The 14,897-nt window shown below is 45.8% G+C and overlaps 1 protein-coding gene across 1 annotated transcript in view; it reads right to left on the minus strand.

The window, feature by feature from the left end:
• Positions 1–14,897, minus strand: part of LOC119455526 (uncharacterized) — a 582,670-nt gene that overhangs the window by 146,393 nt on the left and 421,380 nt on the right. The window lies entirely within an intron of this gene.

Here is a 14,897-nt window from a genome sequence, read left to right on the forward strand (position 1 = left end):
CGAGCGCTGTGTTCACAGAAGTCTTCATATACAGAAATCACGGTGGTAATAATAATTTTGCAGTACATTTTCTCCAGCCTGATGTACCGGCCGAATTAATTATTCGGGGCCCTTGCATGCGCGTCGCCTTTACAATGTGAAGTTCCCACGATACATCAGTGGTGCTGAAGCGGCTTTTCCATCAAGCCTCGAACTACTATATGTTACTTGGAAGTGTTGCTGCTGAAGGCCCTGTGTAACTAGCATATATGCTTTCATATGCATTTCACATTGTTGTACCACATTGAATTGAGGCAAGTGATTTGTTTTTATAATCTCGCCGGAAATTCTGCGTGTAATTTAGTGTATTTTTCAAAAACATGCCGTACTGCTGCGTGCCATGCTGCAAGTCGAGCACCAAGAAAAAGCTTGGTCTAAGTTTTCACGCATTTCCAGTGGAGGAAACTGGAGCAGTGGAGCTTTAATTTGTCCTCACTTAGAGAGCTGCCCTCTTTTTGCTTGCCAGCTAGGCAAACGAAAAGCATGCATAAGCGATTTCTTCATGAATTGCAAGCAAATTTATAAAGCCCCTACACTCAAATATTGGCGCAGTCGTTACGGACACAGCGGCTTACCGCAAAAAACTAATGAGTAAGCCACTGAGCCGAAAAGTTCTCCGCGTTTGAAGGAGTACTGCGAGTGCACAAGCGCTGTGTGTTTGCTATCGTAAATAAATTGTAGGTATTGTGAATGTATTATGCTGGTAATTTTGCCATGAATACAAACATGACATTCAATTATTTACTGATGGATCAGAAAGTTGCTGAAAAATGTCTGTCCGTGGCTGTCGACTCAGGTAAGCAGCTTGATACTTCGTGCAGGAAGACGCGCGATGAGTTCGCTTATTTAACACGATTATTTAACACAATAAACAGCGCATTCGCATGTACAGATGCAAGACTGCCTCGACTTCAGCTCTCCATTTAAAAGCACCGAGTCATATCTCTCGCTTTCCAAGGCGTATTTTGACAGTCAATTGGTCAAGCTGGGGAAAATACAAGTCATAAACAAAAGTTTGCGGGCTGCGGATTCGCGCAAAAAAAAATAATAAATATATAAAATCTTGGTTGCCTCGTCAGTCAGCTGGCATTTCACGCTAGTCTATAACTATTCGCCATATTTTTGTACGTAGTGTGCTGCCTACGTTTCAGTGCCCCCCTCCAACTCTTTTATCATGAAAGATATATAAAAATATACATGCGATAGCGTCACTTTATTTTCACTGACAGGGTGATTGACCGATGCATTACAGCCGGTTGCTCGGTCAGTCGGCTGTGTAATGCATCAAATTTTGCGAGGCAAACATTCGGACATGTCAATAGCTAAAATAACCTATGTAGTGACAAATACGGGCGCCAGCAGAAAACGAAGAAGACGCTTCTGGTTGTTGGTGCTTGCACTCGCTCCGCTTGGCCGTTGTCTGTTTCTGGCATTCATAAAGACGCCAAACGCAACTAACCTTGAACGCGTCCTATCAATTGGTGGAGCGTGCTGGTTCCCTTTTAATCCTGGAACTCCGTACCCGGACTCTACCCCCCGCCTCGGCAACGCCTGACGACGCGCCACAGCAAGGTGCTCCCGCACCACAGGTGGTCGCCTGCTCCGGCGTACCACGAAAGCGAGACCCTGTCATTTTCAACGACACCGACGACCACGAAGTCGAGGACTGGCTCACTTCGTATGAGCGGGTAAGTGCCCACAATAAATGGGATGACGGCGACAAGCTCAGCAACGTCAACTTCTACTTGGCGGGCGAAGCACAGCGGTGGTTCCACAACCATGAAGCTGATATTGCCTCTCGTCCTTTCGACCGTATCGGCATTGACTTGTACGGCCCTCTACCATACACCCCAGATGGCAACCGCTGGGTTATGGTCGCCGTGGACCACCTCACGCGCTACGCCGAAACTTCAGCGCTTCCGGCGGCCACAGCACGTGAAGTCGGCTTGTTCATCCTTCGCAACCTTGTTCTTCGACATGGTGCGCCTCGCGAGCTACTGAGTGACCGTGGTCGTTCATTCCTCTCCGAGGCTGTAGAAGCCCTGCTCCGCGAATGCAACGTTGTCCATAGAACTACGAGCGCCTATCATCCGCAAACCAATGGTATGACTGAACGCTTCAATCGCACTCTCGGTGACATGCTCGCTATGTATGTTTTCGCTGACCACACTAACTGGGACCGCATCCTTCCCTTTGTTGCGTATGCCTACAATAGCGCCACTCAGTCTACCACGGGATTCTCTCCTTTCTTTCTTCTTTATGGTCGCGAACCTTCCTCTTTTATGGTCACGATTCTTTTATATCACTCCGACGCTTCAGAATCTACGACTCTATCCGAAGCTGCCACCTATGCCGAAGAATGTCGTCAGATCGCACGCTCACTAACCGCGCAAAACCAGGCCAGCCAGAAGCATAGTCAAGACGCAGGCTTGTCTTTTCCATCATATTCACCAGGAACGCTGGTATGGCTCCGCGTTCCCTCGTCTACTTCCGGCCTTTCCACAAAGTTCAGCTCCAAGTATGCCGGCCCTTACCGGGTTCTTTGACAGACGTCCCCGGTCAACTCTACGTCGTTGAGCCCGTTCAGCCATCTACGGACCAACGACGTCGCGGACGCGAAACTGTTCATGTCGACCGACTGAAGCCGCACTACGACCCACCAGTGCTGCCTGTTCCATAGGTCGCCAAGATGGCTCCTTTTTCGCCGGGGAGTGATTGTAGTGACAAATACAGGCGCCAGCTGGAGACGAAGAAGAAGACGCTTCTGGTTGTTGGTGCTCGCACTCGCTCCGCTTGGTCGTTGCCTGTTTCTGGCATTCATAAAAACGCCAAACACATCTAACCTTGAACGCGTCCTATCACCTATAATATAAAGTGACCAGACTTCCCGATTTAGGCGGGGCACGTCCCGCTTTTATCACCATGGTGCTACTGTCTCATGGCTTACGTATGGGGCGGTGTTTTGTACCGCTCTGGCTTCTACAGACCCCGAGTCGTCGATAAATTCCTGCCCCGCCGTGGCCTGCCCTGTGGTGCCGAATTGGCTGTTCAGAGTCTTGGCTGCGGTGGCGCCGCTTTCAAAGGGACTCGAGAGGCAACCAGCAAAGCGAAACAGTGCTGGAAGCAATGAAGCAGCACCAGCATCTTGTAACGGTAGGAAGGCAAACCGTTCGCTTGCCCTCGCGTGATTGTTCAGAAAGGAGCTTTTGCTGAAGAGAGCATGATTCCGATCAATCTCACGAAGGCAAGCGAACAGTTCTTTCTCAAGTGTTATAAGATCACACCTAGAACGCATGAACACTTACGACTTGTACATTTTCTTGATCCAACTACAATGAACTTCTCAATGCATCGGCTAACGAGCCGTAGTCAAGCCCTTACATCACTGACCATGCTGTCTTGCTAGTCAGGCATGTGGTGGTGGAAGCACATGAAATAATGCCGAAACGCACGTACAAGCTTACAAAAGAGCTTGAAAGAGTTTCTCTTCACACAAACAAAACTTGGAATAAATTTTGAATCTCGTTCCTATCTCCAATCCCCTTCGTCCCGCTTTGGCATATGAGGAACCTTGTCACATTATATAATAACGATAATAAATCAGTAAAATTAGCAACTATACACACTCACTCTTGATGATCGTGGGTGGTGTCGTCGCACACTTGGTAACTCTTCATGGATGAGTCGTAAAAGAATATTGATGGTGACCCGCTTCTCGCACTTTTAGGAACTTTCAGTACGTGGTTGCACTCAAATATACAGCCCCGAGCGTGAAGTATTTTATTTGCCCTGCTAATTGCAATCATGTCATAGCAACTGTAGCACCTTGCTTTCGGAAGTTCACAACTCCCTCTCTGAATGTAACTCCAGGATGATGGATGGGTAATTCGAAAGACTCTTACGCCTAAGTTCGGTCAATATTTTACCGTATTAAAATTCAGAATAGGGAATTATCTTTCATACGAAAATCAAAAGCGAAAAAAGTCAAATCCTATGGCACAACGAGCACCTAAAATTTTCGAAGAAAATAGATTGCACCAAGAGTTTTGACCGCGGTCCTCAAGTGCGCGTTCCAATTAAGACACCGTTTCGCGAAGTCAATTAGGGCTAAGTGAGCGTGTGTCCGGCCGCAGTGCTAATTAGCGAAGAGCTCTGTAGGTGCACCAGCCGCCTTCCTTTCTCATTTCATTGTCGCCGAGAGATATCTGTAGTGGCGCGTGTACTTCTTTCAGAGCCTACACTCCTCCCTGGTCGCGCGATAACACCCCGGCCATCGCCCCTCGAGAAAACTTCCTTTCACGATTAGCACGCACGCATAAGGGGACACTATACGGTCGCCAATGTACTCCTAACAGTGAGCACTCTCTAAGATGTGTCCAAGAGAGCTGTTGCCAGCGACAGAGATATGCATTTCTTAGGGCGGACTGAAAGGCCTAGTCGTCGTCGGAACCTTCGTTCTGTAGAAACGTGCTGCCCTTCCGACAACGTTTACAACTAGGACGTGGTCAGTGTTCGTATTGTAGGGAACGCAAACTGAACGATCGATCGATCGTCGATCAAACGATCCAACACGCTCAGTTTCGACCGAACGCTGCGCTCGAGGAATGAGCTAGGAGCGCGATATATAATTCATGTGCAACCTCATAAGCAAAGCGGTGTCATATTCGATTGATTGATTGATTGATTGATTGATTGATTGGATTGATTGATTGATCAATCTGTCAGTCGAGAACATGCAAAAATACCCATGCGCCGTTCAAGCCTTGGATGCACGTTAAAAGGTGGTAGAAATTAATTTAGAGTTCCCCTGCGCCTGCCATAGAGCCTCTGCAGAGTTGCTCGCGTTAAAGCCTATCAGTCTATCAATCAGTCATTGCTTCAAGAGAAGTCAGCGGTGGCTAATTTTGGTTCAATGAGGTTGAAAGTTTGCTTATTTTCTGCACACCAATGTTCAGAGAGAGAAATAGAGAGATATCTATAATGAATATTGGAGAGATTTACCTGGTGACATGCTCTATATGATGCTACTCCAGGTGGATATATACGATGAAAAATGAAATGACATGCGCAGTGCCCGTCGCGGATACACAAAACATATCTCAACTCTCAGCAATCTATGGTATCTCATTGAGACCAGTGTCTCTAAGGAAGGTTAAAAGTGCATTCGTTGCGCGAGATGCAGACGCAGCGTTAGTCCATGGTCCAAGTATACGTGCTGCAACTCAAGGGATGACTGATGCACTACTCCCGACTGGCGCTATGTTACCGCGACAGAAGTTAAAAGGGATTTCCGTATCAGTCCGTCCTATACATTACAATGCCGTCGTGTACTCCATCGTCATCACAATGCCGTCGTTATAGTGCAGTCGTCGTCAGGCCACTCCCTCAGCGTCAGACTACCGCATGGTAAAGAAAGAAAAAACTGAGCCAGAACTTAGCACCACTAACTTTCGAAGTATACGTGATAGGTTACTTATAATGGGATGATTGTGACGTCTCGACAACCGCTCGTGTGTGCATCACGGGCGAACTTGCACACACTCAGTTATGAAATGGACGTTTCTACCTAGTATCACTTACAAACGTTATGTTGGGCCCACTGTGAAACCACACGCATACGCTCAACACACCTCGAGTTATCTGTTGGATACCTCCAAAGTGGGTGAAGTCCACCTATAATGCTGCAAAGGAATATGCGTGACCGATTAATGGGATCAAACCACTGTCTTCCAGCGCAGCAGCCCATATGCTCTAACCAATAGGACTCGACCACACGCATTCTTCACTCTTACCAAAGTATCTCTTTGAAACGTCTGGCGTGTGTGTCACATGCCAGTTTCTCGCACTACTACCTCGTGACAGCTATATAGCGCTCTGAAACGCTGTATTAGACTGCACTGTCTTCGGGATCGTCCTTATTTTTTGTCAGATACATCCAAAGGTAGTGAAGTTCTCCTATAGTCATCGTCATAATCAGCCTATATTTATGTTCACTGCAGGACGAAGGCCTCTCCCTGTGATCTCCAATTACCCCTGTCTTGCGCTAGCTGATTCCAACTTGCGCCTGCAAATTTCCTAACTTCATCACCCCACCTAGTTTTATGCCGTCCTCGACTGCGCTTCTCTTCTCGTGGCACCCATTCTGTGACTCTAATGGTCCATCGGTTGTGCTATAATTCCATCTAATTAAAACAAAAGTTCGCCCACCCCCGCGGCCACTGAAGTTTCTAACTCCTGCCTCTGCGGCATAGTGCAGATGTGAACCTGTTGCTGTCTCAATAAATAAGTTTCAAACCCTCAAGAATCGCTGAAGTTTGCTGCCATTTTTATAAAGGAGTCCTTGAAACGCATGAAGGTTTATATACACTATATCGCAGTCAGAACACATGGAGTGCATGGAATTGTGTCGCAAGGTTAACACTATAGACTACGCCTAGCACGTAGAGGAGATAAGCGGTTTTTTTTTTTTTTTTTTTTTTTTTAGTATAGCAAGAGTGTCTTCCAAGGGGAGGGAAGTGCAGTCGACGGCCCCGAATGATTAGATGGAGAGATTAGATATGGAAATTGCATGCATAAGGTGGGTTCGGTTGCCGCAGGAAGGAGATAAATGGCGGTTTCTGGGAGAGGTCTTCGCACTGCAGCGACCTTCTGTTGAGCAAAGAGGAAGTGACATTCCGATGGATATATTTTTTTTTTCGGTGGCATAGGGCGGACATCAGAAATTCTGGAATATCAATGATTAAGTTTGATTCCACAAAATCACAAACATTATTTCTTTAGAGGGCATGCTGCAGTAGTGCAATTGATGCCAGTCAGTATCTGAAGGCGTGTCCGTTTTGCAGCTACCCCCAGACTGTAGTACCAGATTCGAAATATACTAGAGGTCTTTTTTTTTCATCTACACCAAATTTTTTAAAGTCGTCTGTGGCAGATAGCACAGTTATAACCCTTGAACTAAGTTACTCGATGAGACAGGTATTACTACTACAAGAAATCAAAATGCTTAACTGCATGATTACCGAACTGCACTAAGTACCTTTTTAATTAATTACTTTACGGCACACGTTACGCTTTACCAATTGCAGTCGGTGAGTTCGCAAGGCATATCGACATTTCAGGATGGCACCAGTTTTGAGGTAATAATTTTCAAAATGTGCGACGAAATACATGGGCGTTCCAGTTACTTTTGTACTTCAAAGCATGAAACAGCGTTTTCTTTTTCTTAAAAAAGTACGTGGGACAACAGTGCACTATAAACGCAAGTTCGACGGCGCTTATCTCAAATCCGGTGATATCCTTAGATATCGTTCCAAGTCTATATGTCTTGCAAACTCACTATAGCTACCATTCGTAAAGTGCAATATAGGCTGTAAATTAATTAGTAAATGACTTAATTGGTGAAATTTTGTTAATTAGTCAATCGCGCATTTGAGTGTTCATGGAAGTAATGCTCGCCTCATCGAGTTATATTTAGTACAAGGGTTACAATTTTGCTACGTGCCGCAGGTGACATTTAAAATTTTGGTGCAGCTAACAAAAACAAATTAACTCAAACTCCAAAATGTACACTTGGGACTTCTACGCATACTTAAAGACCAGCAACATGATGATTACTCATCGCACTTTCATGCAATTACGCCTAACAGATATTTTCATCGGTTATTTTTGTTCGCGTTTCGATATATGCTAATGGTGTACACGTAACTAAACTTGCACTATTTATTCTCAAAGCAAACGCGTGGGGCGCATGCATCTCCTCCGTGTGCCGCTTGCTGACGTCACAGCGACGACGACTCGTTATTTGAATAAGCATCCACGATGTTTGTAAATGTGGACCTTGTCGCGACCCAACCATGAGATCTCGCGTGGCCACGCACAGCTCATCTCCTCGATGTGGAGGAGGCAATTAGACGCAAGACTTTCAATATTCCGAGAAGTTATGTCTCGGGCTATTATTCAACCGGTAAGTCGGCCTTAAATCCTTGGTAATCATAAAGTCCGCGACGCGAGACACTTTGCGTGATGGAGGGCACGCGCGAATGAGCGATCGGCCTAGAAAAAAAAAAACGTTTAAGCGGATTCGGGCTTTATAGAGTCGTCAGCTCTGGACTTGCTGATCCCCGAGGAAGCGTGAGCTCGTTCGCGGAGGAAAGTATAAGGACGAGTTGCCGTTCGACGGTGGCAGCTTCATTCGGAAACTAATCAGGCCGGATCTTAGGGCAAGTTAATTGCCTCCCGAGAAACGGTCCCGCTTCCAGCCTGCAGTATATATACGCTCTGCCGGGAAGAGCTCAGGATGTTCGAGTGCACCTTGGCCGAAAGTTCTGGAGGTCAGTATTGATTAGGCCTCGTTTCAAGCGATGGCCATTTCTCTCCATGCCCACATGCCGCTCCGCGGTGATTGGAACGTCGGCTGGAGGCGTGCATTCTCAGAATTTCAGTGAAAACGGGGATTTAGGTTTCCGTAGCGAGTTGACGTTATTATCGCATGCTTTTAAAAAGGTAGATCTAGAAGGAAAGAATTAATGGGACAGATGAGAATGGACCTGAGAGGATAAAAACAGGCAAAGTTGCGTGACCGCAGCTTTAATGCCGTACTCCTGGTCCACATTCTGGAAAAAAAAAAGTTCTTACGCTTAGAAATGTTCTTAAGAGCGTATTCCAGCAAACCATGATTTTTGAAAGGTGGCCTGCATATGGTAGTGAGCACTGACAAACAAAAAGCTTTGTGAATTCGGAGCCAGGTGTTTCTGCGAAACGTTTTTGCTGGACGAATTATACCAATGTTATTTTACGTATACTTTTGTCTCACCGTGCTCATAGCTAAGGAGAACTTCCTGGGAAAATAAGTGGTAGAAGACAACGAAACTTTGCTGAAATTTTACTGCCACGAACTATATACGGTGAACCTGGAAACGGAACAACGCGTTGGAGTATAGTTTTGTAATTGTTCGCGTTTGAATTTACGCTGATAGTACAAAGTCTCTGGGCATGCAGATCCCTTAAGGGTGATTAGTGGGCATGCACAAAACGCATAGGCGCAGCCCACACGTATTAGCGGCACAGCGGAGTTCTCGGAGATTACACTGCCTTATCGGAGGCTATGACACTGTTGACTTTACGGTCACAATGATCTCCGTGGGTAACTCTCTTGAACTCTTTAATCAGCGAAAGCTGCGTTTGTAACTTCCTTGTCAATCGAGTGCATGAAACCGAGCGGACGATGCCAAACAAGCACTGACCATTCTATGCACGGAAATAACCAATGTACGATTGGCTCTAATTAAGTTTGTGTAGGACTATGTTGGCTGCAACCGTCCCCATGCACTCGAAGCACAGACAAAGGTGAACGAGTAATATATCTGAATTTAGTGTGAAAAGTCGGCAGATATTTGTTTCCGGCTTCTAACCAACCCTAAATTTTGTTGTTTTTTTTTTAGTATAATGTACGTGTTGTAACTGCGAACTTCTCTTCATTCAATGCCGTTAAACGGGCAACGAAGCCCATCTTACAGACCCTTCTTACATTCTGCAGAAGTTTCATCATCATCATCAGCCTATACTTTATATCCACTGCAGGACGAAGGCCTCTCCCTTCGATCTCCAATTACCCTGTCTTGCGCTGGCGTATGCCAACTTGCGCCTGCAAATTGCCTAACTTCATCATCCCATCTGGTTTTCTGCCGACCTCGACTGCGCTTCCCTTCTCTTGGTATCCATTCTGTAACCCTAATGGTCCACTGGTTATCCATCCTACGCATTACATGGCCTGCCCAGCTCCATTTCTTGCGCTTAATGTCAACTAGAATATCGGCTATCCCCGTTTGTTCTCTGATCCACACCGCTCTCTTCCTGTCTCTTAACGTTAGTCCTAAAATTTTTCGTTCCATCGCTCTTTGTGCGGTCCTTAACTTGTTCTCGAGCTTCTTTGTTAACCTCCAAGTTTCTGCCCCATATGTTAGCACCGGTAGAATGCAATGATTGTACATTTTTCTTTTCAGCGACAGTAGTAAGCTCCCAGTCAGGATTTGGCAATGCCTGCCGTATGCACTCCAACCCTATTTTATTCTTCTGTAAATTTCTTTCTCGTGATCAGGGTCCCCTGTGAGTAATTGACCTAGGTAAACGTGCTCCTTTACAGACTCTAGAGGCTGACTGGCGATCCTGAATACTTGTTTCCTTGTAAGGCTATTGAACATTATCTTTCTCTTCTGCATATTCATTTTCAAGCCAATTCTTACACTTTCTCGATTAAGGTCCTCAATCATTTGCTGTAATTCGTCTCCATTGTTGCTGAATAGGACAATGTCATCTGCAAACCGAAGGTTGCTGAGATATCCGCGTTGATCTCACTCCTAAGCCTTCCCAGTCGAAGAGCTTGAATACTTCTTCTAAGCATGCAGTGAATAGCATTGGAGAGATTGTGTCTCCTTGCCTGGCCCTTTTCTTGATAGGCAACTTTCTACTTTTCTTGTGGAGAATCAAGGTAGCTGTGGAATCCTTGTAGATGTTTGCTAAGATATTGACGTATGCCTCCTGTACTCCTTGATTACGCAATGCCTCTATGACTGATGGTATCTCTACTGAATCAAATGCCTTTTCATAATCTATGAAAGCCATATAGAGAGGTTTATTGTACTTCGCAGATTTCTCGATTACCTCATTCATGACATGGATATGATCCATCGTAGAACATCCCTTCCTGAAGCCAGCCTATTCTCTTGGTTGGCTGAAGTCAAGGGTTGCCCTGATTCTATTGGAAATTATCTTGGTGAATATTTTATACAATACTGAAAGCAATCTAATGGGTCTATAATTCTTTAATTCTTTAATGTCTGCCTTCTTATGGATTAGTATAATGTTGGCGTTCTTCCAGCTCTCTGGTACACTTGAAGTTGTGAGGCATTGTGTATAAAGGGCCGCAAGCTTTTCAAGCATGATATCTCCTCCATCTTTGATTAAATCTACTGTTATTCCATCTTCCCCAGCAGCTTTTCCCCTGGTCATGTCTTTCAAGGCCCTTCTAACTTCATCGCTAGTTATAGAAGGAGCCTCTGTATCCGGTTCATCACTATTTCGAATGAAAGAAGCTTGGATGTTCTGGGAACTGTACAGGTCAGTATAGAATTCTTCCGCTGCTTTTACTATGTCATCGAAATTGCTGATGATATTACCATGCTTATCTTTCAGTGCATACATCTTGCCTTGTCCTATGCCAAGCTTTCTTCTTACTGATTTAATGCTGCGTCCATATTTTACGGCTTCCTCAATCTTTCCCACGTTATAATTTCGAATATCCCTTACTTTCTTCTTGTTGATCAGTTTTGACAGTTCAGCGAATTCTATCTCATCTCTTGAGTTGGACATTTTCATGTTTTATCGTTTCTTTATTAGGTCCTTTGTTTCCTGGGAGAGCTTACCTACTGGTTGCCTTGGTGCCTTACCTCGCACTTCAATTGCTGCTTTTGGGATCAACCTAGTTACGGTTTCATACCTTACCTCTATGTTGTCTTCATCTTCCTTTTCTAAAGGTGCATATTTGTTTGCGAGCACCAGCCTGAATTGGTCTGCTTTTACCCTTACTGCCTCTAGGTTGGCTTGTTTCCTCTTGACTAATTTCACTCTTTCTCTCTTCAAATTGAGAGAAATCCTAGACCTCACTAACCTATGGTCACTGCACTTTACCTTACCTAACACTTGTACATCCTGCACTATGCTTGGATTGGCAGAGAGTATGAGATCAATTTCATTCCTTGTTTCTCCATTAGGACTTTTCCAGGTCCACTTCCTGTTGCTGCGCTTCCTGAAGAAGGTATTCATTATTCGGTGCCTATTCTTTTCCGCGAATTCCACTGACATCTCTCCTCTTGCATTCCTAAATTCGATGGCGTAGTTGCCAATTGCTTGCTCACCATCCTGCTTTTTTCCCACTTTTGCATTGAAGTCACCCATTACTACAGTATACTGAGTTTGCACCTTTCTCATCGCTAATTCAATATCTTCATAAAACTGTTCTATTTCTTCATCATCGCGACTAGAGCTTGGGGCGTAGGCTTGTACTACCTTCATTTTGTACCTTCGATTCAGCTTTAATTCCCCTCTCATTAATGCTGTAGAATTCATCAATGTTGCCCGCTATGTTGTTATGGACTAGAAATGCCTATCCCGGATTCTCTCTTATCTGGAAGACCTCTGTAGCAGAGGACGTGGCTGTTTGTCAGCACTGTGTAAGCCTCACCAGATCTTCTGGCCTCACTAAGGCCAATAATATCCCAGGCGATGCCTGATAATTCTTCAAATAGCCCTGCTAAACTAGCCTCACCCGAGAGGGTGCGCGTGTTGAACGTTGCCAGGTTCAGTTTCCAGTGGCGGCCTGTCCGGACCCAGAGATTCTTAGCACCCTCTGCCGCGTAGCAGGTCTGACCGCCGCCTTGTCAGGTGCTCCGCAGCCACTGGGGACTGAGGGCCATGGTTTAATTGTCGGAGTCATGAGGGAGGTAGTGGCCGAATGCTGCACCAGGGAGGCCAATTCCTGTTCTGGTGAGGGAGTGACTTTGATGAAGCTTAGTGGGCCTTCCTAGTTTGGTTGCACCTGAACTAGTATAGCCCACTAGATCTCGGCAATATTTTTTTCTTGCCGGTGTCAGGCACCACTTTATGCCTGAAAATGTGGTGGACTGGAGTAGGATTCGAACTTACGACCTTCAGATTTGAAGCCGGTTATTCTACTTCTGCTCCAGGCCACCAATCTGCAGAAGTTTAGTCGGTTGTAAGCACATTTAGAAGCAGAATTACCTCTGACTAAACTTCTGACTGCAGAAGTTTAGTCAGAGGTAATTATACTTCTAAATGTGCTCACAACCGAAGCAATGTTCAAAATTTTTCCGCCAGTTGAGAGAAGCAAAAATGTTGCAGTCAGGGGCGGACCCAGGTTTTTTCTGAGGGGGGGGGGGGGGGGGGGGTCAGCTTCTGTGAGTGATGATGATGATGATAGTAGCCTTTGATATTTACCGAAATTCACCGTTTCTGCTCACGATAAACCTGCGTTTTATACCTCTAGAGCAACATCTGTAGCCCACCGTGGTGGTTCAGTCAGCTCAGGCGTCGCGCTGCTGAGCACGAGATCGCGGGATCGAATCCCGGCCGCGGCGGCCGCATTTCGATGGAGGCGGAATGCAAAGACACCCATGTGCTTGCGCTGTAGTGCACGTTAAAGAACCCCACGTGGTCAAAATTAATCCGGAGCCTTCCACTACGGCGTGCCTCATAATCAGAACTGGTTTTGGCACGTAAAACCTCAGAAAGAGGAAGAAGACCTGTAGCGAAGCCAGATATCGGTTTCTCCGAGCTTATAGGAAAACGACGTTACCCAATACAGTCATGTGCTTGGCGGCTGTGCCTGATAATACAGGGTGTTCAAAACTAAGCTTTATGCTTTTCTTAAAATTAGGCACTGGGAGGCACGCGAAGACCACCTTTGCACATAAGTTATGTAGCCAGGAGGGCACAAAGTGAGATGATGATAATCGCTGCGAGCAGCCTAATTAACTCAATTTCAACAATTATTTTTTGTCCACTGCAGTAAGTGGGTATGTTTCTATTGAAAACTTAGAGGCAGTCGTGTTTCTTAATGCAGTCAATACGCAAAGTTAATTATTCAATTTTAGTCAATTCGGCTGCTGACAGCGATAATTATCTTCTCACTTTGTGTCCCCCTGGCCACATAACTTATTTGCGCAGGTGGTCTTCACGTGCCTCCCAGTGCCTAATTTTAAGAAAATCATAATGCTTCATTTTGAACACCCGGTATATCTAGCCTGTATTGTTTCTTAAAATAAAATTTGGGATGATCTGCTGCAGGTTCGTTATAAATGCGCAAGCATGGGTCCGTCTTTTGAGTTCTGTTGGGACACCTTGTTTTCCTTAAGGAGATTCTGTGTGTTCGGCTGAGACACCTTCGTTTGCTTTGGAGCTCCAATGCTGCAACCACTACGCTGGTTCTTTACGATATGCGAATCACCGCGTAAGAAGACTCACGACGCCACCTACAAGAAGAACGATGTGGTGTAGTAGCCGAGAGCGCGAGCCAGCGTCTTCATGTTTTGTTTCCCACGCGACGCCATCCTTTTACACAATGCGCGCATCTGCTCCCGTTTCTCTTACCACGCGACGCCATCCTTGGCCCGCGCGCTGGCGTTGGCAGCTGACGTCACGCTCCCCCACTTCGCAGCCGCTGCTCGAGACTTCGCCCTGCTCCGCGAGAACGCCCACTCAGATAAACGGATCGAGCGGCTTTGACCCTACTATGCTTAATGTACGGCAACAAAACTGCGAAGTTACAATGAAAAACTTGTAGCGTACGAACGGTACTGTGCTCGTACTGGATATTGTCAACGTGTAACTGTGATCACAATGAGTGCTACAGTTAAAAAATGTTGCCCATGCGTAGTTCTTAGTTTAGCTGTTAGTTGTTATTATTTATACAGGGTTTGTCCGAAAAGCAATTTCAGTGAGTTGATCAAAAAGAAATTATTGATGAGATCGGTACAACACAATAAAATGTTTCAAAATAGGCTCCTCCTGCGTCGTTACATTGCTTCTAGCGAGATTTCCAACCATCGAAGGCGTCACGGTGGCCTCCTTAAGAATGTCCTTTAGAGCCTTGGTGCAAGCCTCTTCGACTTTGCCAACTGTCGCGAAATGATGTCCTTTCATGTCAATTTTCAAGTGCAGAAAAAAGAAGAAGCCTGAGAGAGTCACGTCAGGACTGTAGGGCGGCTGGGGAACCGTAGGCATCTTTCAATCGGCCAGGAAGTGGGTCGCGAGGAAGGCGGTGCAGGCTGCATGGTGCGTTGTCA

The sequence above is a fragment of the Dermacentor silvarum genome, chromosome 6, assembly GCF_013339745.2.
Source record: "Dermacentor silvarum isolate Dsil-2018 chromosome 6, BIME_Dsil_1.4, whole genome shotgun sequence".
Classification (NCBI taxonomy): Eukaryota; Metazoa; Arthropoda; class Arachnida; order Ixodida; family Ixodidae; genus Dermacentor; species Dermacentor silvarum.